Genomic DNA, 27448 nt, shown 5'->3' with positions numbered 1-27448 from the left:
GTGGACAAAATACTGGCTCAGGATTTGGAGGTTATGACCTTTGCAATTGTGGGCTACTTAACTATCTTACTTAGCCTTTCTGCCTTTCTTCATTTTTTAAATGATAGAATTGAACTAGATAATTTCTTATGGCTTTTATAGCTCTAGACCAAATATATATATATATATATATATATACATATTTTAAAATTAAAAGGTATTATATATGTACAACCTATATCAGAATACCTGCTTTCTTGGGGAGGGGAGAACGAAGTGACAAAAAAAAAAAGAATGAGAGATTTTTGGACATAGCTAATGTGAGAATTTATTTCTCTTGAATAAAAAATTTATTATTTTTATTATTATGATATTATAATTATAAATTATATAGACAATTACAAATACTTATAATTATCAACATGTATTATGTTACATGTAATATTATACATATTACAATGTATTACACATACCAAAAGATAATAAAGTCACTGTGGAAATATAAGATGAATGAAGTCTAATCACAACTAGTAACTTACATGATTGGAGATATGTCAAGGTAGTATCAAAAGAACTGGAGCTGATGCTCAAAATTTTTCATTTAAATTCTGCCTTTGATTCTTAGATATGGAAACCCAAACAAGTCCTTTCACATCTCTGAACTTCAAATTCCTCATCTATAAAATGAATATGATTACAATAAGATTATACATTGGGAGTTAAAAGAGACCCAAGAACATAATTTATTAAAATCCTTTATGTTAAAAAAACTGAATCCAAGAGATATTAAGCATTTTGTCTAAGGTCACAGTGATAATAAGTAGCAGAGTCAGAATTCAAACCCAGACCTTCTAAAGACAAAACCCAAAGTCTATCCTAATTTGCTTTAATGCCAACTCAGTATCACTGAGTTGTCCTAAATATCATATCAGAATAATGTATGCAAAATTATTTGCAAATTTTAAGAGGTTAGAGATAAGGGTGTTTGTATGTATATGAAGTCTGTTTAATATATATATATATATATATATGTATGTGTGTATATTATGTATATTGCTACACTGAGTTTCCTACCACAAGATAACTTCTTATATATCTCTTCAATTCTACATTTATTTAATTGGTGCCTCACATTTGTATATGTGTGTGTGTGGGGGGGGGTATGTATGATCTAAAATTGTGATTGCATCAAGATAGTAAACTGCTGGTGTGAAAACTTCTGCTTTCATTGATTGGCAACTCACTTAAAACTAATAATCTTAAAGAGTTGACTTACACATTGAAAATGGTTAATAAATGTTCCTTAAGTTGAATTATTGATCATCTGCTCTTGCAAAAAGAACTGTAAAACACTACAGATACAAAGACAGAGAAAGTCTTAGTTTATTCTCTGGAGGTACTAAAATTGAATAGTGACCATGATTTTATTCTGTATCTGAAAATAACATAACATCACAAAAGTTCATGAAATATATTTTTGACATTGGGCACATTTTCTATATATTTTGTATAAGGAACTATTTGGTTCGAAGCTATGGAAAATTCAAGGTTTTTTTTTTCTTTGAATCATGCTGAAGGATAATTTCTTGAGCACACAGTGAACTCTATATACTTCCTACAAGTAATGTTACCCAAGACTACTTTTAAATTTTTTTTTTTGGCTCTCATGTCAGCAAATAACCTGGTTTATATTTTTTATCTGCAGTTATGTTATCAAACCTTTCATAGGAAAAATAATATGTCTTTCTAATAGTAGCTCTTAGGGAAAACTGGTTCTTCCTATTTTTTATTCAATATTCAGAAACTAGAAAGAGTAGTAAGATTTTATTTCTTCACAATTTGATATAATAATTTACATTAAAAATTAAGGACAAAAAATCAATGTCATATCACATACAATCCCTTAATGTAAAGCATCTCATTTATTAAAAATCCAAGATAAAGCAGGATTTATAGATTAAGTGAACATTCCTAGAGATGCGGGTTGTAATGGCTTTGAAGAGGGAAAAGCACTCAATTTGGAATAAAAGGTGTTTGATTATTCCCTTGCAAACCATGTGACTAAGGGCAAACTAGTTAACATCCTTGAGTTTCAATTTCCTCACCAGTAAATGATGATCATAGTAACAGCAGTAAATTGCTCAAGATTTTATGCGAAAAAAAAATGCACTGACAATTGTAAAATCCTACATAAATTGGACCTATGCTTATTCCTTCACTAAAGAGTTGTTCTTATGCCTCATCCTGACCAAAAAAAAAAAAATGAGCCTTGGTTCTTGTCAGTGAAGTGCAAGCTCAGAAAGCTCCTAGTGAGATAGTCTTTGAATTCAAGCCCAGGATAGATCATGCATCTTTCACCCAAGGATGAGCCCAAGTTCTGAGGGGCTCATCACCAGACAGTTGGTTACCAGTGCTTTATTCTTGATTCTAGCACTTCCTAAAATCTTCTTTTAAGAAATGGAAGGATTGCAATTTGCATTCCAGATATGTGAAATCATAAATAGAAATACGATGATTTCTCACCTATTGTAGGAGTTATGTTCCAGAGATCCCTGTGATAGATGAAAATCTGTGAAGTAGCAGAGTTATATTTATTTTATTGTTTATGTATATATTAAGGCTTTATAAACCCTTCCCATTCTCCTATAAACCTTTTCCACACTCTTATTAACTTTTCCCACACTGATAAACACTGAGCCAATCAGCACCCAGGATACAGAACACAGTACTGTCATTGGTTGACTTCCATTCTATCAGCTAATACAGAAAGGCCTGCTTTGCTCTCATCCTCATCAGCAAACTTATGAAAGTAGTAGTGGCATTTCCATCATGTACAGTATGGTATTCATCCACAAAATCCTGCGATATATCAAAAACTCCATGATACAGAATTAGATTAAAAAAGCAAACAAAAAAAACAAGAAACAGTAAAATCACAATAAGTAAAAAGAGTAAGAGAGAACTGTATCAAAGTAATATTGTTACAAATCATATTCAAGCTATAAGATTCAGAGAAAAAACACTGAAATTGCAGTCAGAAAAACTGAGTTTCTCTCCTAGTTCTATTTTACAAAAGTAAAACATTTGAATGTAAAAAAAAACCTCTTAAATATTGTGAAAAAATCATAAAGCATAAAAATTTGAAAATGAAAGCAAATGTTGAACCTGATGTACCAAGTAAATGCCAGATTCAGTAGACAATGCTAGCTTTTGAATATTTATTGATATTTTTAAAAAGAACAAATAACACATCTCTCAAAATATCAATGAAAGCAAATTAATGTTAACTAGGTTCAGAAAGAAAATAATTTTCAGCACAGTACAAACACTTTAAGATTGTTTCTTCTCTCTATCTTGTTTTGTGGTTTAAAACAAGTAAATAAGCCTACCTGTGCCTCAGTTTCTTTTTTTTGATAAAGAGGTGAAATTAACTCAATGGTCTCAAACTCAAATTGAACATTTGTTTAAATTTGTAGGACCTTTTTTGTATCACTACTATCTAAGTATTTGTTTCTTTTCACAAAGATTTTTTCATCAAATTAAATATTCATCTAAGCATAACATAACTTAGAAAGTGGAGAAATCACCCTAAAGAGGCACTGAAAAATTGGAGGGAGGACTTTGGTATACCCAATATCATTTATGGAGAGAAAATATATATCCTCAACAAATACTGATGATTTTTAATAGTTTTGTCAAACTCAAATAGAAACAGAGTCCATTAAACCAAACTTAAGGTTCTTTCAGGGTGGCATGCCAACTTTGAAAACTACATATTGACATTTTCTACATTCTATTTATTTTGTTAAGTATTTCCCAATTATACTTTGCTTTGATCACACAAATGTGGGTCATGTGGCCTCTAGACTGATACTGCTAGTTTAGAACATTTTGGGTTTCACGGAAGAAACAAGTCATTTGACAAGGTTAAATGCTATAGAAATTTACCAGAAATTATTTTTCCGGCACACAAAGGAAAGTGATGTGTTTGTGTGTGTGTGTGTGTGTATATATATATATATATATATATATATATATATATATATATATATATATATAGTATGTGTATGAATACCTTTATTGCCATGGGAGTGCATGCAAATATACATCTACATATATATGTATATTTATATTTCCCTTCATTTTCAATATTTTATGTTTTTCAGTATTTTTCACAATATTTAAATTGTTTCATGTTTTGATGCTTTTCTTTGGTAGAGAAAAAAATTAGTAAAATCCAATTCATTTGGTTGCCACTTCAGTTCTCTTTCTCCTGAAGCTCATGGCTTATATTTTATTTGAAATGATAACATTTTGATGTGTCTATTTATGCATGTCTATCATTGCATGCATTTAGTATGCAGTTTACAATCCTTCCATTTCTTTAAAAGATGGTTTTATGAGCCACTAAGATAAAAAAAATGTATTAGGACCTCGTAGCCAACTTCTGTGGCAGCGAGAGAAAGAATAGACACAAAGACAGAGAGACAGAGAGACACAGAATAATAAAGGGAGACAAAAATTTTCATTCAGAAATATCTTATCAGTTTCACATTTTTGATGTTAGAGAGGTGCTAGAAAGCCGCAAAGACAATATGAATACAACATTAGACTGAAGTAGCTAGAATAGAAATAGGTCAAAGATACCAGGAGGTAATATTAGAAGGTAAACAATAAAGTGGGGGATGGAGAGAATTGCATAACAATTTTTTTCTGATAAAGATATAATTTCTCAAATATATAGAAAACTTAAGTTAAATTTATAAGGATACATGTGAAGAAATGTTCTGAATCCATCTTGATTAGAGAAATGCAAATTAAAATGACTCTAAAGTACCACCTCATACCAATCAAGATTAACCTATATAAGCATAAAGGAAGCTGAAAAATGCTGGAAAGGATGTGGCAAAATTGGGGCCCTAATCCATGGCTGGTGGAGTTGTGAACTGATCTAACCATTCCAGAGGACTATTTGGAATTAAGTCCAAAGGGCTGTAAAACTTTGTATAACCTTTGATTCTGTAATACTCTTACTGGGTCTATATACCAAAAAGATAATTAAAAAGGTGGGAAAGAACCTATTTGCACAAAAATATTTATAGCAGCTCTTTTTGTGGAGGCAAAAAATTAGAAATTGGGATGTCCATCAGTTGGGGGATTGCTAAACTAATTGTGGTATATGTTTGTGATGGAATGTTATTGTGCTATAAGAAATGATTATTGATGTTTTCATAAAAATCTGGAAAGGTCTATATGGACTGATACAGAATGTAATAAACAGAACTGGCAGAATACTATATACATTAATAGCAATGTTGCACAATGAGCAACTGTGAAAGATTTAACTACTCTCAGTGATATGATGATCTGAGACAATTCTGAAGAACTTAAGACAAAGAATACTCTCCACCACCAGTAAAAGAACTTTTGAGGACAGATGTAGTTCATAGCATAATACCTATCATATTAATTTGTTTATGGTTTGTATTGCTAAAAGGGTTTCTTAAATATTTCCCTCTGTCTCTTTAAGAGGCAATAACAGACAGATTAGGAATTTCTTAATCTCTCACTCTGTCTCTTTAAGAGGCAGAAGAGAAGGATTTCTAAATAGGAACTGACAGGTTTCTGTGAGCCAGAGCAGATGATTCTGTTATCTAGGAGATGAGGAATAGTATATAAGTAAGAGACAGTTAAGAGTGGAGACTTTTTCTCTAGATTTCTAGAGAGCAGGAAGTCATCTGTCTTTGTCTCAGACAGTTTGACAATTGGACTCAGGAAACTGGATTTAAGGATTTTGTTGGTAATTAATGGTTATTGATTAGTATATGTAGTTGGATAGTTAGATATTTCTAGATAGGAGTAGTGTAGTTGAGATAGGCCTGTTCTGGCAGGCAGAAGACCCTGCCCTTGATGGCAGTTGGATTTAGGGTTTCTTAGAAATTTTAGTATAGGGTTTGGATTTTAGGCATAGTTTTAAGATATTATAGTGATAATCTCACTTTCCTCCCTCCTTTTTCCTATCTGAACTCTATCCTTCACAATATAGGGGTTTAGGCTACATATTAGTATTCTCTTACAACAATGAACAAAATGGATGGATTTTTTGCATGATAATACTTGTATAATCCAGACCAAATTGCTTAACATCAGAGAGAAAAAGGAGAGGAAAAAAGCAAAGGAGACAAGATAGATCTTTTGATTTTGGAAAAACGTGTTTAAAATTATTACATATAATTTGAAAATAAAATATCTTTGAACTTTTAAAAAAGGTACTAGGTTGAAGAATAATGCCATCTAGAGCAGAGGAAGATGTCACATATAGCCTTATAGACTATAGAAGGGCTCTAAACTAGAAGTATTTATTTCCAAACTACTATAAAATTAAAATGTGATCTCAAATTTGTTATTTAATTAATCATCACTCATTTGTCAAATTCTACGCTGTTTCTTATAAATATCTCCCCCTACCATTGGATGACTATTTGGTCAACATTGGATATGTCCTTACCTATTAATACCTACATACCATAATTTCATGGAGGCATTGTAATACAACGGGAAATAATTCTGGAATTAGTGCTAAAGGATTTGAATCTGAGATTGTGGGATATATAACTGGGTATCAAGTTCTTCATTTATATGTAACAGGCCTTCCCCCAAACCTTGGAGCATGATTAGTCAGCCGTCATGTCAAGGACATGTAAACTTCTAATGGGCCTGTTTCCTGACATATATAATGGAAAAAGCCTTCCAACTTCTTCCAGAAACTCATATTTCATAGTAGGTGAAGCTATCTTCTAATTACTTTCTATTAACCATAATGATTAATGAATAGGTTCTTACTCTGTAGTGATGAAAAGTATTGACTACTAAAAAAAGTAATACTTGTCATACAAAAACAGTCATTATTAACCATCAGGCTTTATCTTTCTGATGTTCTTCAGGAGTAAGGATGAATTTCTGAAATTAAAAAATTCAGGTGAAAAATGTATTCCTTCCCATTTGGTCACAAGCCATGAGCTTGTGGCCTAGGTGTCTTGGATGAATCTCTAAACTGTGTGTTCTTTCTATTATCATAGCACTTTGTGAGATCCTGAAAAGCCACTGGCATCTTACTCTTCTTGGGCACCAAAGGAGCAGAGTAGCACCTGCCCAAATAATTGCGATAATTGCAGAAGACAACCATACAAGATGGGGGAAAAAATGCTAAGAGAGGAAGATAAGAGTTGAGAACATCAGAAAGGAGTCCATTTGGAATTGGTAAGGCTTTAACTTAGCTATAACAATAAATTCAATAATTATTAGTCCTTATAAAGAAAATATTTGCAAATATCCAAATAAATTTGAACATTAGCCTCTCCAATAATTATTATAATTTGATTCCTTGTGGGTTAACATTCCATTTTATGTATGAGAACAAAATTATCCATTCTATAACTGACTCATGTTCTACTCCTTAAGTCATTTTTGTTCTCTCTGTATCCCACCTTCCCTTACTTTGCAATGGAGGACCCCTTATTAGAGCCCAAAATATAAGTATTCAACAGGAATTTGAAGTTTATGGGAGAGTAGTATAGAATATAGGGACTGGAAAGTCCAGTTTTTCCTGCTGATAATACAGATCAATGATCAATGAAATGAAGCATTGAATGCAAGTACAAAGACTGTTAAAGGTCTCTAACCCTAGTGACCACAAGTCTAAAAGTGCTTCCTGGCCCCTATGTTAGATGTAAAATTGGAGAGTTAAATTAGATAATCTTTAGGGTTCCTTCTGGTCTAAGTACATATGACCATATGATTTCACTAAGAAGGTACATTTAGCCCATAAAATTGCTTTTATTCTTTTACTGAAACTGTGAATAAGGGTCAAAACTTTCATATCACAATTATATGGTAGATAATACAGAGAGACAGACAAATACTTAAACATGCATGCAAAAGCACACACACTTCAAATGAATTATTTAAATTTACACTAAAATGTATATAGCTTATTGATCCCTAAAGAAAATATTGACATTCAGAATGGGGAAAACATAATGGTACTAGACACTAGAAGGGAATGGGAAGTAGAAAACAGCAATAGTTAGGAAAATTATTTATAAAGGGAAATTTTGATGAAGTGTGGGCACTGATAATAAATTTCTGATTTACCATTTTTAGAATAAAATAGTTGTGTTCTCTTTTAGTCCCATTATGAATGAATAGGACCTTAGTCAGTGATAGATGAACATGACAAGGTGATTGATTACAGATTACTTAACAGACACAAATTAAAGCTAGCCAAAATGAAATATAAAGAGCCCAGAAGTTAGAAAACAAATAATTGAGAAACGAAGCAAGTCTGGGCTAATAGAAGAGGCAAATTTCCCAATTTACCATAATCAGCAATATCACTATGTCCACATCTTTTAAAACTATATCAGTTTGAGTTAGTAAGAGGGTTCTAGTATTATCATAGGTTTACATCACAGATTCTCTGTGTAGAGTACTCTGACTCTAGTATTAATACAATGGAAATAATACTGGGATTGGAGTAAAATTCTATAGGTGAATCTCAACTTGGCTACTTATTACCTATATGATACTGATTCTGAAATTCCTGGGATTTCAGGAATTCAAAATCTTCATCTTTAAATGCCTGAGGATACTTTTAATGCCCCGCCCCTCTCTCCAGCCACCCAAAGCAAGAATTCCTCCCTTGGCTCTCTTTTGAGCAATTTCAGGGGTGCTCACAGGCAGCTCAAGTTGCAGTTTGGACATGTGAACTCGAAAATGTTCACCAATTCTTCTCTCTGACAACACACAAAGTGTGACAACCTTGATTATTTTTATGAGTTTCAGCTATGAATCATTCCTATTGTTCCCCCCTTTTGTTTAGTTTGGATTTTTTTGTGTTTTGTTTTGCTTTGCCTAATGGGAAACATATGGGGTACAAGGTAATGGACAATTATCCTAAAGGGTGTGAGGGCTGTGCAGGACAGGAACAGGATTCTAGAAGATGTAAGGAATGAAAACGTATGTTGTCACTTTCTTGCCAAGATAGTAGTGTACAGTCCATGACACTTGGCTGTGCTTAATGAAGAACAGCTGTGTGCTACTGAGGCTTATTTAATAGCTCAGAGAAAAGTGGAAAATTAAGGTAAATCTGGTATTTTGTTCACTTGTAAATAGATGCGAGGAAATAAAGGCATCTAAAAAGAACAAATTCAAATCTCCAGGCATAATGCAAACTTAAGAACTCCATTGTAGTAAATCGCTAATTACTTGGCACGTGTCTCATAACCAGACCTTCCACTTATACACTGTATAATGTAACTGATGTTCATAATGATAATAACCAGTTCCTGGAGTTTCTTCTGAATCATCAAATAAAGATTAAATCATTGTTAATATACTTGTCTTTCATGCTGTATATTCCTTTTATCTCAATTCTTTGGTTACCTGTGGAAAACTCCTCAGTTCTTTTAATAACAGTAATCAAACTCACAGCTCTGAAACACTTTTAAGATTTATAAAACACTTTTTCTCCCTGAAACAAAGGCTCATCTTTTAACAACAATATTATTCGGATGGTGTTGTGTGGCTATGCCACATAATTTTAGAAGTATTGAAGTTGAAAGTCATCCAAAAGGCAATGGAAAATCTCATCATGGGTGTGAACAGGCTGAGCCCTATTTGAAATGAGGAATTGTATAGGAGAAGTGGCGTAAAGGATGGCATCAGATAGATATATGACTGAGGAAAGACTATGGGTCAATTTTGTAGAGAAGAGGAAGAAATTGGTTCAGCATAATGCCAAAAGAACTAGGAGGCTCTCAGGATGTCCAATGAAAGCCCAAGGTATGTTTTCTGGAAGGATATCTACAAGATTCATAGTGTGAAGGGCTGTGAGCACCAACCATGGAAGGAGTAAGCATACATATCATTGAGATCATAGCTACATAGGAAGGAAGTAGTACCTTAAAATTATAACTCATATTTATGTAATTCTTTAATTCTGTAATTCTAAGACACTTGTTATATAGTAACCCTATGAAGTAAGTAGGATCAATATTTTCATCCCCACTATACAGATGAGGTAATTAAGTCATGAATTTATAGCAATGTGTCCATGGGTCACACAGCTAATAAATACTAAAGCCAGGAATTAAACCGAGATCACATGAATCAAATCCTTTATCTTCCCATTCAATTATTCAGAATTAAAAGTCTCCTAATGGTATGTGTGAGAAAACTCTTATTGCCAGAACATCTGATAACCTCATTCCCTGAATCATGCTGTAGAGTTTATTCTATTGTCAACTGATAAGTTTCTTTAAGAAAAACAGAAAACATTTCTGTATGATTATTTAAAGCATCATAGTGGGTAATTCAATTGCTATTTTATGGGAACATAACTAGTAAATCCATAAAGTTCTGTTTTATTTTTCAGACTGAAATTTAAACATTCACTCATCATCTCTCCACTGTGTCCCAGATGCCAAGAGTGCACCAGGTGTCTCTCTTTACACACAAGTGAATTGCTCATGATTGTTTTAATAATCAGACAGTAAAAAATACAGCCTTCACAGGGATTAATTCTAGAATAAAAAGTTGCCTTGCAATTATATTTATGAAACTGTTAGCTGAGCACTTTAATTATCTACAGTATAAAGCAGAATCATGTCAACCCTATAAATCTGTCCCCTTTCCGCCTTTTATTTAAGTATTATGATATTTTTGAATAGATGTAGTAATTGTTTGTCTGCAAAAATAGATGGAAACGTGTCCAATACTTTTTTTAACAATCTTAGTAAGAAGAAAACAAGAGACTGAAAATTTTGTTATTATTAGGATTATGGAGGTAGAAGGTAAAAACAAGTATCTAAAATCTTAGCCAGTATTTTCTGATTAATAAACATCTTTTAAAATGAAAAGTATTTAGTGTACTTTTAAAAGGAACAATTTGAAAAATAATTCCTATAAAGTCTACAAAATAAGCAAAATATTGTCTTAATTCTGACTAGCACAACCCAAAAGAAAGAACATTTTGGATCCAAATTATTACATTTAGTTGTGTCCCAATAACAGAGCATATCTCCTGAAAGTTAATGTGAGTTTTACTCTCTAAAATTTTTAAATAAGAGCTAGACACACCATAGTCATCCAGTAAATGTTTATTTATTTGGGGAAAACCTTACTTTTTCTCAGTAAAGCCATTCTTTTAAAATCCATATTCTTGTCAATGCAGATTTTTAAAAAATATTTTATTGTTTTTATGTACCTAAATAATTTTTGCTAACTCCTTGGTTGAATATTTAGGCTTTTTCAAGATTTTTGTTTGTTTTCATTGTATATATGATGAGGGTTGTTTCTCTGACATGCAGTACATGCAGTTTAGGGGTGTTGTACATGGTTTGAAGGAAGGCAAAGTTGACATCTCTAATCTTCTTTCCCAACTCTTTTTCAAGGGAAACTTTAATTATGCCAGGAGGGGAAGTAGGAGGATGGATGGCATAAGATGCCTCTCTGCAGTTGAGTAAAAATGGGTTCTGGACTGGAATCATATCACTCCTGCCTTAAACATCATCAGTCTAGAGGTATGATTTTCAGGTTCAAGTTAACTTCTGATTACTATTTTGGTATTGGAAGAAATAGAACCCCACACATTATATCCAAGTTTTATCTCCCTATCAAATACCAGTTCAGTATTGAGTAGAGTGCTATCAATTAACCAAGAAACCCATTCATCTTAATCAGGAGCATAACAGATATAAAAAAACCCTATATATGGATGGATTGATGGAGAGATAGATAGATAGATAGATAGATAGATAGATAGATAGATAGATAGACAGATAGATGTGTGTGTATATAGAAAATAGAGAGTGAAGGAACTTACCCAATGTGAGCAAGGTAATTGAGCTCAATAAAGACAGAAAAAGACTTAGATTTCACCCAAGGAAAAGTTCACTGATTTTCTAGTACAACAAGCTAGAGAAAAGGATGTAATGGAGACTGCCAGTTCTTATGTCACCTTCTTCTTGGAGTTTAATTTTCCCTTTAGCAAATTGAAGTGGGTTTGTCATCTTTTATCTTCTCTTGAAGCTGGAAGCCAACAAAGTCCAAAACAACTACAGAGCCTAAAGCAACTCAAGGAAGATTGAAAAGTTGTCTTCTCTCCTACTCTTACCACCTCCAATTTGCTTCTTACACAGGTACAGGCCATTGTTCTCAATCCATTAGGACAGATCCCTTTGTCAATAGACTTTGGAACTGGAGTTACACATGTAAAGCTGCTAAGAAAATCTTTAAATATATAAATGTTTTGAAATTTTCAATAATATCATGGCAAGGAGGTGGAAGTGATCATTCCTACAAAAGAACTCTTTAGGTTACAGATATGATTATTTTTGGAAAGTCTACTGTCAGAATGACTTCCAGAAATAATCTTATGATTCACTCTGCAGTGATTGACTGTACCTATTTCATCACAACCCACACCATCAAGGAGTTCCATTGCCTTTAATTATTTTTGTCAAATTGTTTCTATAAAATAGTATTTCTGAGTGGTTTTGATTTGCATTACTTTAATTATTAGTAAAATTGAATATTTTTGTATGTAGATATTCAAAATGGGGAGGGGTTTTGGAAGTTTTTCATATTCTTTGACTGCTGTGGACTGGGAGTAACTATTGTGACGTTTAAAATATGTCTTTTAATGTTCTAGATGTTAACTTATTGGTCCATTATACTTGCATTACCCCAATATAATAATTTCCTTATACTGACAGTAGTTTTAGTTATATATGTTTTTAAATTATTTTATCATCTAGCATATCTATCTTCAAGAGTACTTGTTGAATCAATGGAAATTTGTTTTTTCCCACAATTTAGTTAAATAATTTTATAATACTTAATTCCATGTTTTCAAGAGTTAATTCTTTTATTTAAAATTATTATGTTGTTGGAATTTACTGGGACATATAATAAATATATTATAAGTCCAAATTCCTTTACTACTCAACTGACAACCAATTTCTCCCCAAACACTTATTTAAAAAATAATTTGTCCATTTTAAATTTCACTCAAACATTTATTTGTTAGCACATTTAGCAAGATGACTTTGTACCCATTCTCTTCTTTTTATCTCTCTTTTAAACTATATCAGACAGTATGGTTCTTTACTGCTTTATAACTTGCTTTAATATCTGGCAGCACAAGTCCCTCTTTCTTATAATCTTGTTGGTGAAATACCTACTCTTCTTTAAATTACACACACACACACACACACACACACACACATCTGATACTGGCTAAGAAATAGAAGGGTGGATCAATTGACTAGACTGGGGAAAAATGACCTCAGCAATGTAGTGTTTAATAAACCCAAAGATCCCAGCTTTGTGGATAAGAACTCACTATTTGACATAAGCTGCTGGAATATTGAAAAACAGATGGGAAAATTAGGTTTAATATCACACCCTTTACCAAGATAAGATCAAAATGGGTATATGATGTAAACATAAAGAGTAATATTATAAGTAAATTAGGAGAATGTTGAATAGTTTACCTTTCAGGTTTATGGAGAAGGGGAAAATTTATGACCATGCAAGAGAGAGACCATTACAAAATATAAAATGAATAATTTTGATTAGATTAAATTAAAAAACTTTTGTAAAAAAATAATTTAGCCAAGATTAGAAGGGAAACAACAAACTGGGAAAAATTGTAACATATTTCTCTGACAAAGGTCTAATTTCTTAAATGAATAGAGAACTGTCAAATTTACAAGAATACAAGCCATTCCACAATTGATATATGATCAAAGAATATGAACAAGCATTTTTCAGATGAAGAAATCAAAGCTATCAATAATCACATGAAAAAATGTTCTAAATTACTCTTGGTTACAGAAATGCAAATAAAAAGAACATTGAGGTGACATTTCACATCTATCAGATTGGGCAATATGACTGTAAAGGAAAATGATAAGTATTGGAAGGAATGTGGCAAAAAATTGGGATACAAATGCATTGCTGGAGGAGTTGTGAACTGATCCAACCATTCTGGAGGGCAATTTGAAATTATTCCCATAAATCTACAAAAGAATACCTAGCTTTTAATCCACTAATGCCACTATGAGGTTTATATCCCAAAGTGATAAAAAAAAAGTGGGAAAGGACCTCTTTGTACAAAAATATTTATAGCTATGCTTTTTGTGGTGGCAAAGAATTGGAAACTAAAGGGATTTCCCTTAATTAGGGAATGGCTGAACAAACTGTGGTATGTGATGGTGATGGAATACTATTATGCTATAAGAAATAATGAACAGGATGATTTCAGACAGACCTGGAAAGATATGCGTGAACTGATGCAGAGAGAAATTAGTAGAACCAAGAACATTATACACAGTAACTGAAATGTTGTGGAATAATCAAATATTATAGACTTTGCTATTTAACTACAATATATTGATCCAGGACAATTCTGAATATCTGATGAAAAAAGAATGCTATCCACCTTCAGAGAAAGAATTATTGGAGTAAAAATGCAGATGAAAACATATGCTTTATCACTTGTTTATTTGGGTATATAATTTGAGGTTTAAGTTTTATAAGAATATTCACTTACAAAAATGAATAAAAAGGAAATATGTTTTGCATGATAATATATGTATAACCCAGAAAATAGAAAATTTAAATTTAAATAAATAAATTACACACACATACATGTGTTATATATACACATGTATAAACATATACATATACAGTCTATAGAGATATATGACCTAGATATATGAATAATTCCTTTTCATGATTATTATTACAATATACATATAAATTATTTTGAAGAGGACTATCATCTTTATTATATTAACCTGATGGTCAATGAACATTCAATGTCAATTCAATTATTTTAGGTCTCCTTTTTTGTTAACTATTTTGATTTTATATTCTTTCTTATATAGATCTTATTTTTACCAAGAACAATTTTTTCCCAAATATTTTATGGGTTTTGTTGGTGTAAGTGAGGTTTCCTTTTTTATTCTACTTTCTTCTTATAAATTAACAATGAAGAAGAATATAAATAATTTTAATTAGTAATATCTTGTAATTTTGCCCACTCTTAATTGTCTCCATTAGTATTTTGACTGAAATGTTGTGCCTTTCCAGATATAGCATATCATCAGCAAATAATGATAATTTATCTCTTCACTGCCAGAGTTATTACGTATGATTACTTCATTTCAACAATAGAATTTCCAAAACTGGGTCAAATAAAAGGAGCAAAAGTATGCAAACTTTTTTTTTTCAACCTCCTATCAATAGGAATGTATCTAATATTTCTCCATTGCATATTATATTGCATGTCAAGGAAATGTTATTGAATTAAAGATATATTTTAATTAGATATTGAAGATATGTCTTAATTCCTGTTTTCTAGCTTTATTCTTTTAATCACAAAAGAATGCTAATTTGTAAAAATGTTCATACATGTTTCATCTTTTATGTTGTTGTTTTTGTTTTGCTGATTTTGTTTTGTGATATTAGTAGTCTTCCTCATGTTGAACTTGTCTTATATTGCTGGGGTAAATATTTCATGCTATAATAAATAATTTTCCTAATAAAATGATGTCGTTTATTTGGTAATATTTAATTTAATGTCATTGAATTAGCATTTATCATTGATTTTTATCTGTAATTTTACTTTCTAATCTTGTTTCCTGATTTTAAATTCACATTCATGTTTACCTCATAAACACACTGGATAATGTTGTATCATTCTATGTGTTTATGAATAGCTCAAGTAAAACATAAATTGTTTGTTCTCTAAAAATTTGAAATAATTTGGGTGTGACCTTTTTAAAGGTTTTGTCTGATTTTAGTGTAATTTGTCCTTCTCAGTTGTTCATTTCATATCCTGTTTGTTTCAATTTTCTTTAAATAATCCCTATTTCTTTCATTCTAAAAATACACTTTTTTGTGTCAGATGCTTTAACTAAAGTCTTAATTTCATTTGTTTTTGTTATGACATATTTTCCATTAGAAGTTTTGCTCATTTGTGATTTTTCTCCCTAACTTAAAATTTAAATTGACAATTAGGAACCCACTGGTTTTTTCAAATTAAAAATACCTGCTTTTCATTATCAGTTCATTATCTTTCATTTTCTTTTCAGTGTATTTTGGGTTTTATTTTTTTTTTGAATTTTTATTTGGTCATTTCCAAACATTATTTATTGGAAACAAAGATAATTTTCTTTTCTTCCCTTCCCCCCCTCCCACCACCTCTCCCACAGCCGACACGCAATTCCACTGGGTATCACATGTGTTCTTGATTCAAACCCATTTCCATGTTGTTAGTATTTGCATTAGAGTGTTCATTTAGAGTCTCTCCTCAGTCATATCCCCTCCACCCCAGTAGTCAAGCAGTTGCTTTTCATCGGTGTTTTTACTCCCACAGTTTATCCTCTGCTTGTGGATAGTGTTTTTTAGATCCCTGCAAGTTGTTCTGGGACATTGAATTGACCCTAATGGAGAAGTCCATCATCTTCGATTGTACCACAGTGTATTGGCCTCTGTGTACAATGTTTTCCTGGTTCTGCTCCTTTCCCTCTGTATCACTTCCTGGAGGTTGTTCCAGTCTCCATGGAATTCCTCCACTTTATTATTCCTTTTAGCACAATACTATCCCATCACCAACATATACCACAATTTGTTCAGCCATTCCCCAATTGAAGGGCATCCCCTCATTTTCCAATTTTTGGCCACCACAAAGAGTGCAGCTATGAATATTCTTGTACAAGTCTTTTTCCTTATTATCTCTTTAGGGTACAAGCCCAGTAGTGCTATGGCTGGATCAAAGGGCAGACAATCTTTTATCGCCCTTTGGGCATAGTTCCAAATTGCCCTCCACAATGGTTGGATCAACTCACAACCCCACCAGCAATGAATTAATGTCCTAACTTTGCCACATCCCCTCCACCATTCACTACTTTCCATAGCTGTTATGTTAGCCAATCTGCTGGGTGTGAATTGATACCTCAGAGTTGTTTTGATTTGCATCTCTCTGATTATAAGAGATGTAGAACACTTTTTCATGTGCTTATTAATAGTTTTGATTTCTTTGGCTGAGAACTGCCTGTTCATGTCCCTTGCCCATTTATCAATTGGAGAATGGCTTGGTTTTTTGTACAATTGATTTAGCTCTTTGTAAATTTGAGTAATTAAACCTTTGTCAGAGGTTTTTATGAAGATTGTTTCCCAATTTGTTGCTATCCTTCTGATTTTAGTTACATTGGTTTTGTTTGTACAAAAACTTTTTAATTTGATGTAATCAAAATTATTTATTTTACATTTTGTGACTCTAAGTCTTGCTTGGTTTTAAAACCTTTCCCTTCCCAAAGGTCTAACAGGTATACTATTCTGTGTTCACCTAATTTACTTATAGTTTCCTTCTTTATGTTCAAGTCATTCACCCATTCTGAATTTATCTTGGTGTAGGGTGTGAGGTGTTGATCCAAATCTAATCTCTCCCACACTGTCTTCCAATTTTCCCAGCAGTTTTTATCAAATAATGGATTTTTGTCCCAAAAGCTGGGGTCTTTGGGTTTGTCATAAACTGTCTTGCTGAGATCATTTATGCCAAGTCTATTCCACTGATCCTCCTTTCTGTCTCTTAGCCAGTAACAAATTGTTTTGATAACCACTGCTTTATAGTATAGTTTGAGATATGGGACTGCAAGTCCTCCTTCCTTTGCATTTTTTTTCATATTTTCCCTAGATATCCTTGATCTTTTGTTCTTCCAAATGAACTTAGTTATGGTTTTTTCTAATTCAGTAAAGAAGTTTTTTGGTAGTTCAATGGGTATGGCACTAAATAAGTAAATTAATTTGGGTAGGATGGTCATTTTTATTATGTTAGCTCATCCCACCCATGAGCAATCAATGTTTTTCCAATTGTTTAGATCTAGTTTTAGCTGTGTGAAAAGTGTTTTGTAGTTGTGTTCATATAGTTCCTGTGTTTGTCTCGGCAGATAGATTCCTAAGTATTTTATATTGTCTAGGGTGATTTTGAATGGTATTTCGCTCTCTAATTCTTACTGCTGAAACGGGTTTGGGTTTTATTTAAATATTATCCTTCTTTTTAACTTTTCCTCATTCCTTTTCTATTGCCTTTACATACAAATTTGATTGATTAGTTTCCCCTTTTCTTATGAATATAGGCAATAAATTATAAGTGTATGTATCTTTAAGAATATTCTTCCATAGATGTTGATATGTAGTAATATTTTGAACATTATCTTAAATGACCTATTATTATTTTTGTTGTTCTCTTATTTATTTCAATATCTGTCAGTCCAGTATTATTTTATAATTACTGACTTTGCTACTGCTATTTAATATAATATTTAATATATTTAATATAATTTTATATTCTCAAAATATGTTGTTGATAAGGTCTGCTTTTATGATTTCATGTAGGACTTCTCTGATCTTCTATATAACTATCTCATGTGATTGTCTCAAAAGTCCTATTGACTTTTATCATCCTTAATGCATTGATGAGGAAACAAAGGTTGAGGAAAGTGAGGTGACTTGATCAAAGTCATGCAGCTATTGCTAAATGTAGATTTTTAATTCAGATCTTCTTAACTCTAGATCCAACATTCTATTTGCTAGCCATCCACTTCATTTTTAGATAGTAATGAGTTTAATAAGGATGAAAGAGAGAAATTAAAGGCAGATTTTTAAAAGGGGGGATTCAAGCTTAAGGATTTTGGAAACAGAGGTTTTTATTTCTCAAAGTGACAACTAGGAAAATTATATTCAAAACAAGTATGAAGGATGGGCTCTAAAATATTCATACCAGAAACAAACATAGTAGAGAGGATTCAATTATAATGGCATTTTATATCCTCTTTATGTGTATATGTGTATGTGGTCTTTTCAGGAATAATCTGGTTGATCTACTATCTTCCAGAGAATCCCTTTTCCAACATAATCAACTTTTGCAAGAAGTCCTCTAATGAAGGGGAACTCTTTATATGCCAAAGCATCTCATTCCAGTTCAGGAGAATTAGAAATTTTGGAAAAGTCCCCAACACTCCCTCCACACACACTACTCCCATCTTGCAGATTAGTCTCCTTGAACAACCTTCCTTATTCAGTATTGTTCAAAGAGGGAATCCATTGGTCCAACTATCTTTCCCAAAACTCCTTGAGAAAATTCTCTACCCATGAGTAATCTTTGAGATTCCATTCTGGCTTAAATAAATCCAACCTACTCAATCCATCAATCAACAACAATACCCTATTTCCTAATTAATTCTTAATTAACTAACAAATATTATTCTACATTCCTTATAATAAAGGAGAGGGGTAAGTAATAAAAATATTACTTCTTTCATTTTAAAGAGGTTGAAACATATTTTTAGGTCACATGATTAACAAGATGGAAAATTAGATGCTATCTCCAATGTCCATGAACTGTTAAATTCTCCAAAATAAGAATTATGTGCAAGAGGCCAAATAATTACAATAATTATAGCTGCCTTCAATTACAAACAACATATTCTGCAAGTCACCAAGAAAAAAAAAGATAAAAGAAATTTAATTGAAGAATACAGACTATTTTGAACTCACCAAAAACCAGAGAAGGGAGTAGAATAATATGTTTTAAAGAGCAAAACAATTCAAGATACAAATCTTTAAAAAATGGACAGATCATTTTATTTTCAAATACTTCATAACAGAAAAACCCAAGAAAGGTAAATAAAGTTATCAAGGAGGTCTAAAACAATGAAATATATTAACATTTTAAAAAACTAGAATAAGAAAGACACCCAAGGGATTAAGTGTGGTCTACAATGGTCTTTACGTGTTCCAATGAAAGGAAAAGTCAATGTATGTAACAAAAATCATTTTTATCTTATTTTTAAGAAATTGCCACACACCACCCCCAACCTTCAGCGAATACCAACCTGGTCAATTAGCAGACATCAACATCAAGGGCAAGGACCTACACCATCAAAAAGTTTATAGCTCACTGAAGGCTCAGGTAATGATTAGTATTTTTTTCATCAATAAACTTTTGAATTGAGGAATATACATTATTTTATCCACAAGACTATTATACCCTTAATAAACTTTATTAATATAATTAACATAATAATAGACTTTATTAATATAATAATATAATGTAAACACAATTTTTATATTCACTCAGAAACAAAAAAATATATATGACCCTCTGAATTGCAATATTTACTTTATTGTAGTGTTCTGGAACCAAACCTGTAATATCTCCAAGGTTTGCCTATATTTGTCATATATATACATAATTACATATATATAGATATATAGATGGAATGTGCCCAATTTGGAATATATTTTAATATGTGAATATGCTTATATATATAAACATGTGTGCATATCATGTGGATAGATACACATGGCTATTGTATAAACATGCAAATGTATGCCCTATGTATGTATAACTTATATATATTCATATACATGTGTATATGAAAGGTATCCTCAAAATCTTTAGTTTTTATTTCTTTAAGCTATATAGCATATAGCTATTAATCTATATACACACCCTATATATATAATCTCTCTGTATACATATGTGTTTATGTAAACACACATACATGCATGCATACATATTTATAGTCTCAATATATTAATGAGTTCATCCTCTTCATTTGAACAAGGCCTCCAAACCAACTAGAAATGAAAAGCACCTCCCCAAAATAATGGCTATGTGTTTATGCATGCTTTATAATCCAATGATGATACCCAGGCCTTAGACACTCACCTATACTTTACTGAACCATAATTTAGATATAACATTAAATGAAAATGGATTTTCATCAAGCTGAACCACCTGTTTACAGTCTTCAAAACTATAGTCTTTGTAGAGAAAATAATATGATTTAATTTGGGTATAACCAGATGCTCTATATCAGCCTACTCTCAACACAGGAATATAAAACAAGATCATTGCCATAAAAAATAAAACCAATATCAAAACTATTGTTTGTGCCAAGTAATCTGAATCTCACTATACATATAGTTCTAAGAAAATGGCCTTAGATATCAGATGGTACTGGCAGCCTACATTAAGTGCCTAATGTGGTAATAAAGGAAATGATTTTATGGGAGAGTGAAAAGAATACCAGTTTATCATCAGAGGACCTGGGCTGAAATATGGGTTGCCCTATTTATTACCTATGTAACATTTCTCTGTCCCTCCTTTTCCTCCTGTATAAAAAGGTAATAATAATAGCACCTACCTTACAGATTTTTTGTGATAAAATGATATTTATATATTTGTGTATAACATATATGTATAGATGTATGTGTGTAGAATTTATAAAATGCATCTAGAACTTTGATGCCAGTAAAACATAATTGCTATTCTTTTGTCCTTAGTTGCTTTGACTGGACCCTATGTAGAGACAACTGTAATCACACAGGGGATTGAGGGGTACAGAGGCTAGTTACTTCTAATGTATCTAAAGAAACACCAACAAGAATCTTGAGAGAGAGAGACATTCTTTCTAGCTTTAGCTTTTCTGATTCTTCAGGTCTCTTGGGGAATCTCTTCCTTCTTGTTGATTCTCCCCTCCCACCTTTTCCTACCCTAGTCTGTTTTCTTGAAGTCTCCTGAGAATCAGAAGCTTAGTGGTTTTATTTTCCATCTCACTTTCTTCCATGTATCCACTACTTTTATTTAAGATGTTAATGTACTCAACTGGTGCACAAGCTTAGATATTACACAACAAAATCTTTGTAAAACAAAAATCCACTTTGGCTGCCTCCATAGAGACATTTTCCTTTGATTGAAAGGAAAAGAAAATGACACTTTCAATGCATAGAGTTAATTTGGAAGACTAGCATTTTAGAATTTCATTTTATTTTTTCAAATAACAAATAAATCATTTCTCTACCTTATACTGACTCCTTTCAATTAAAAAAAAATACCACCCTCCTAACAAATATGCATAATCAGGCAAAACAAACTTCCAAATTGTCCAGGTTTCTAAATGTACAGTATACTCCTTTGGAACTAAAGCAATAAATTGAAATTAATCTTGTATGATCAGTTACCTTTTTTCTGAGAAGTACCCAAAGTGCTTTGTGTGTAGTGAACTCTTTTAATAACTACCTGAATTACATAGAATCAGATCATATATATGATGGTAAGTATGATGTCATTAAAAATGATATCAATATTTTGGCAGAGATCAGGTAATTGCTCTTCTCAAAGGAGACTTGGGGAGGGAGATGAGGATACTCAATGGGCTAACAATCATCTCCTTCAGGTCCAAAGTGCATCTTGAAATACTGACATTGCCCTGGATGTGTCAGGTACTTTGCATCTAATTGAAGTTACCGGTAGGGTTTGTTTTTAATTCAAAAAATATATCTACACTCTATTGGCTTGCATAAATAATTAATTAAGCTAGTTCACCTTGATTTCATTTCCTTTATAGCATTAAATGTATTAGGATGTACTATCTCAATAATAATAAGGCAGCTAAGTGGGTAAATTGTTAAAAGTGTTGGACTTGGAGTTGGGAAGAATTGAATTCAAAACCTGCCTCAGATACTCACTGGCTAGCTGTGATCCTGAGCAAATGACTGATCCACACTCACTTCAATTTCCTTATTCACAAAATGGGGATATTAATAGATTCTCCCTAAAAGGGTTATTGTGAGGAACAAATGAGATCAACATTGGAACAAGGTTCTCTTTTTGGCATACTTTTGAGGAAGAAACTACTTAGGTGGGAAAGAATGGTATGGAATATGGCCTTGTCCAGGTCTCCTTCAATGTCCCTCCAACTTTGGCCAGAGCTTTGAAGCTTTGAAGGGTCTAGAGAATCTAAATTTCTTATCCCCCCCATCACTGTCCTAGCAGGATCCCCAGATCAGTTTTTGACAATGTCTAAATTGTGAGCCAAAGACAGAAAATACACAGATTCATCATACTTAAAAAAATGTAAACAGTCCAGGGATAGGAGGAAAGGAGTTCCAAGCACTAGGATCTTATGCCAAGTAAAAAAAAGACATACTCATACCTTAATGAATAGAAATTGAAACCCATTCACTTTTTCTATTTGAGATAATTAAATAGCTATGTACAAAATGAAACAAAAGAAGATAAATATTGATTTATCTATGAAGTAATTGAGTGTCTGTTCACAGAGGGAAATTTATAGAATTAGAGGTACCTTGGTAAGGCAGTGGCAGAATATGGTTGGTGGTAAGGAGAGCCTCTTCACAGGAGGGGGTGACACCAAAAGGAGTATTCATGCAAGTCTGGTTGTTTTATTAACAGAGGTGTAGTGAGGGTTACATGAAAATTTTCTGGATAAGAATTTCATGATGTTAGAGGTCTTCTAATCCAACTCATATCTGGGGAAAATACTTTTTCTACTTCCTAGCTGTGTGTCCCTTGACAAGTCACTTAATCCCCATTGCCTAATCCTTATGGCTCTTCAGCCTATGAACCAATATGCAGTGTTGATTATAAGATGGAAGATAAAGCTTGTTTTTTTGTTTGTTTGTTTAAATACCTTTTCCATTAAGCCCACTGAATGGTCTTCAAGTCGTTGCCTTAAAATCATTTAGGGAGAGTGAGCTCACAACCTTATTAGGTACTCCATTTGTAATAAGTAATAATAATAAGGGACTATATTGATCAGTTATTGATAACTAATAGATCAAGCAGTTGTCTTCTTTCTTTAGTCTTCTCTCCTCCCTCTATACCTCCCTTCCTCCCTCTTCCTCCCTTCACATCCCTCTTGCCTCCCTCCTTTTTGTGATTTTCCTTCTGGTTTCTTTAAATCAACTCAGGGGTGAGTTTATGATGTTTCAAATGAAATACTCTTTCTCTTCTTTATCTTAAGTAAGGGGTTTATTTGGGGAAGACAGGAAGGGATAAGGAATGGAGGTAAGACAGTTGAGGATTTCCCAAATACTACAATGAGTCTTAGGTTGGATGATGTTGAAATATAGTTCAATTGAGAGAAATGACTGATAGGTCTGGAAGTTCAGTCACTATCACAACAGAGCAAGTCAGAGAGATTTCTGGACTTTTGTATTTCTTTCTTCTGCCTTCAGAGTCACCAGACCACCTCTTTTCTGTCTCCAAGGTTAAAAGACATAACCCTTCAATTTGTCTCTTCTCTTCTTCCCTTTTTCAAGGTAACCAGGGTCTACCTCCAGTTGGTCTGGCTTCCAACTGCCTTTCCCAGTAACATTCCAAATAGGACATTCACGTTTGACTGACAGCTGCTACAAACTCAGCTGCTACAAAATCATTCTCAATTTCTCACTTCCACACATTCCAATTTCATACAGCATTAGTCATGAGAAAGCCTTTCCTTGACTTAAGCCTAAATCATTTCTCTTGAAACTTTCACTTATTTACACTTTCCCCCATGTACATTCAAATAGAGCAAATCAATTACTCTTTTAGATTATGCTCCTTAAAATACCTGGTAAATAATATTCACTTAAAATATACTCATTGACCTTCCTGACAAATACTAGATGACCACTCTTATAAGTCTCATAAGTCTTTTCTTCCCTATATTAAGCATCCTCAATTCTTTCAACTGATTCCAAACCATTAGGATGGTACATCTAGAGTTGGTAGAGATCTTCTATGTCTCCTATTTTGCAGAAAAGGAAACAGAGAGCAAGGAGGATAAGTGACTTGTCCAAGGTAAAAAACAAAGGAAGTAAAAGTCAGGATTTGAAGACCCTTCAAATACTAGTTCTCCAAGACTGATATTCTCAAGGTCATTATTTTTTAACTCAATTTTATTTTCCAACTTGTCAGTGCCCTATCTTAAATGTGCCAACCAATGCTGAAAATACTACTTGAGATGGGTTTATTTATATCTCTAGTCATCATAATTTCCTAGTCGTGACCATGAAATGAAGGATTATCTGGATGTCTATCTCCAGTCCTGCTCAATAATCTTCTCACTCTAGAAAATCTGCCTTTGCCTATAGCTTACCTGCACTGAAAGATCTCTCTACCCTTTCTTCTGACTTGTTAGTACTGTAATAGTGAGATTTTGTTAGGGTAAGGACCAGAAGGAAACATATAAAAATCAGGTTTATTTTTGGGAAAGGGAAGAGGGTAATGGGTAAGGAAAATTATTACAATTAATCTTAAGCCCTAATTTCTATAAACCTATCTTAACCTAATATATCTAAGCTAAAAACATTAAGCTCCCCAACACAAAATCTCACAAATGGAGTCCAATCAATGGGCCAGAATCTTCATATGAAAACTGTCCAAAGCAGGTCCAGTGGAGAAGTGAGTCTTTAGTTCTCTGTTCTGGCTGCCAACAGTCAGTTCAAATGGGATTCCTCTCTCTCTCTTCAGCTGGTATCACAAAAAGCCAAAAACCCGATATAAAACTTCCAATTTAAGGTCCTTCAGGAGAGAAGTGAGTAGTCTGTTGGGACCTTAGGATCTTTATCCAGATCTTGACTCTTGGGATCCCATGTGACTCTCTGTCACATGCTACTGTCAATCACTTGAAAGTTTGCATTGCAAAGTCTTTTTGCAAATGTCCTCTTCCTATTACAGTATCTTACTAAAATTCCATTTTAAAGAAAGTTGCAGGCAAAACAAGCTTTTTCATTCCTCTCTAGCCTCCATTCTTGACTCTTTGGACCTCTTTCTACACTATTCTGCCTAGGCAGATAATTCCCCATTCTTCACTCATCTATTATTCATCTTCCTTTGATGTGTTGTTTTCAACAATTAAAAGGTAAATTCTTTGAGCTTAGGAACAATTGTGGGAAAGTAAGGGAGAAGTTATTAGAGTGTGGGGTATGAATTCAGGGAGACTCCTCTTTCTGAGTTCAAATCTGACGTCAGATAATAAATAGCTATGTAAATCTGGGTAAGTCACTTAATGCTGCTTCAGTTTAAACTTCTGTAAAATGATCCAGAGAAGGAAATAATAAACCACTCCCCTATCTTTGCCAAGAAAACACCAAATGAGTCGAGGTATATTACCATTAAGGGAGAGATGATGGATGATGATGAACCACCAAAAAGATCAATAAACAGAGAAGTAAGAGGAGAAGACAGAGGAAATCATCTCAAAAAAGAAAAGCAATAATTGGGTTAAATTAGAAGTTTTAGAGATGGAAGGAAGTGCATGATTGTAGGATAATTCTCTATTGGAGGATATTGGAGGAAAGTGGATGAAGAAAGGATGCAAGATAAGGGGAGAAAGTGAAGGGGAGAAAAAAAAGTCACCAGTGAATGGTCTCTATTTTGCAACAAAGTATGAATTAAATTTATTTCTTAACTGTGAGGGTTAGGAATAAGGAAATGTATGGAAGGTTTGAGGGGAATCAGGTTTTAAACTATTTATATAAAGATGAAGAAAAAGTAAAAATTATGGAAGAGTAAAAGGATTTCTCCTTAAACAGCCCAGTTAAGATTATATAACATATTTTCTACTGGGACCAGTCATAAAAGTTATGTGAACAAAAGATACAAATGATAGGAGGAATTAAGGTGAAGAATTTATTAAAGCACAAATGTGAACAGAATGAGAAAGCAATGTAGAGTTGTAAAATGGAGATTTGAACCCCAGACTTCAATCCCCAGAAGTACTTGGTACTTCCCAGAATTCCCTATAATCTCACCTAAGTCCCCACCTGGGCAAGATCACCATTTGTATTTAAACTGTCTGTAACATCTACTTCAGGCTCTCTCTTCCTCTATTCGGGGATTGCAACATGTAGTAAGTAGGTTGTGAATGGGCTAATCAGCCCTAGGCACATATTTTATTATTTTGTATCCTTGATTTCTAATAATCTTTAATAAACCTCATAAAATATAATGCTTTTATTACTAGAAACTAAATTTAATTTTTACAGTTAATGGAAACCACTAGATTGGATGAGAACTTCTCAATTTTTTTTAGAAAGATAGCCTAGATAATTCTTCTAAGCCACGTTTCTCAAAAGCCTCTTGACTCAGCTTGCTCCTGTTGCCTGCTTGCCTGCTTGCCTGCTTGCCTGCTTGCCTGCTTGCCTGCTTGCCTACTTGCCTGCTTGCCTGCTTGCCTGCTTGCCTGCTTGCCTGCTTGCCTACTTGCCTGCTTGCCTGCTTGCCTGCTTGCCTGCTTGCCTGCTATCTGCTCCTGCCTGCATTCATCTGCTCTGGACCTGCTTGATCGCTTTCCTGGTCTCGACCCACCTGGCTCCAGCCCCAGACCCAGACCCAGATCGCTCATCGCACCAGCCCCAGCCCCAGGACCCAGCCTGCTGGTAGCTGTCCCAGTTTCTTCAGGACTCACAAACACTAGATGGTAAAAATGGGGGTGTTCTTCCTTAGGCTACAGGGACCACAGAGGGGGGAACAACGCGGGGAAGGAAAAGACTTTTCCAAACAGAAAGTTGATTACAAGCATTACATATTTCACAGGAA

The sequence above is a fragment of the Monodelphis domestica genome, chromosome 4 (assembly GCF_027887165.1).
Source record: "Monodelphis domestica isolate mMonDom1 chromosome 4, mMonDom1.pri, whole genome shotgun sequence".
Classification (NCBI taxonomy): Eukaryota; Metazoa; Chordata; class Mammalia; order Didelphimorphia; family Didelphidae; genus Monodelphis; species Monodelphis domestica.
This window is presented reverse-complemented; position numbering follows the sequence as displayed.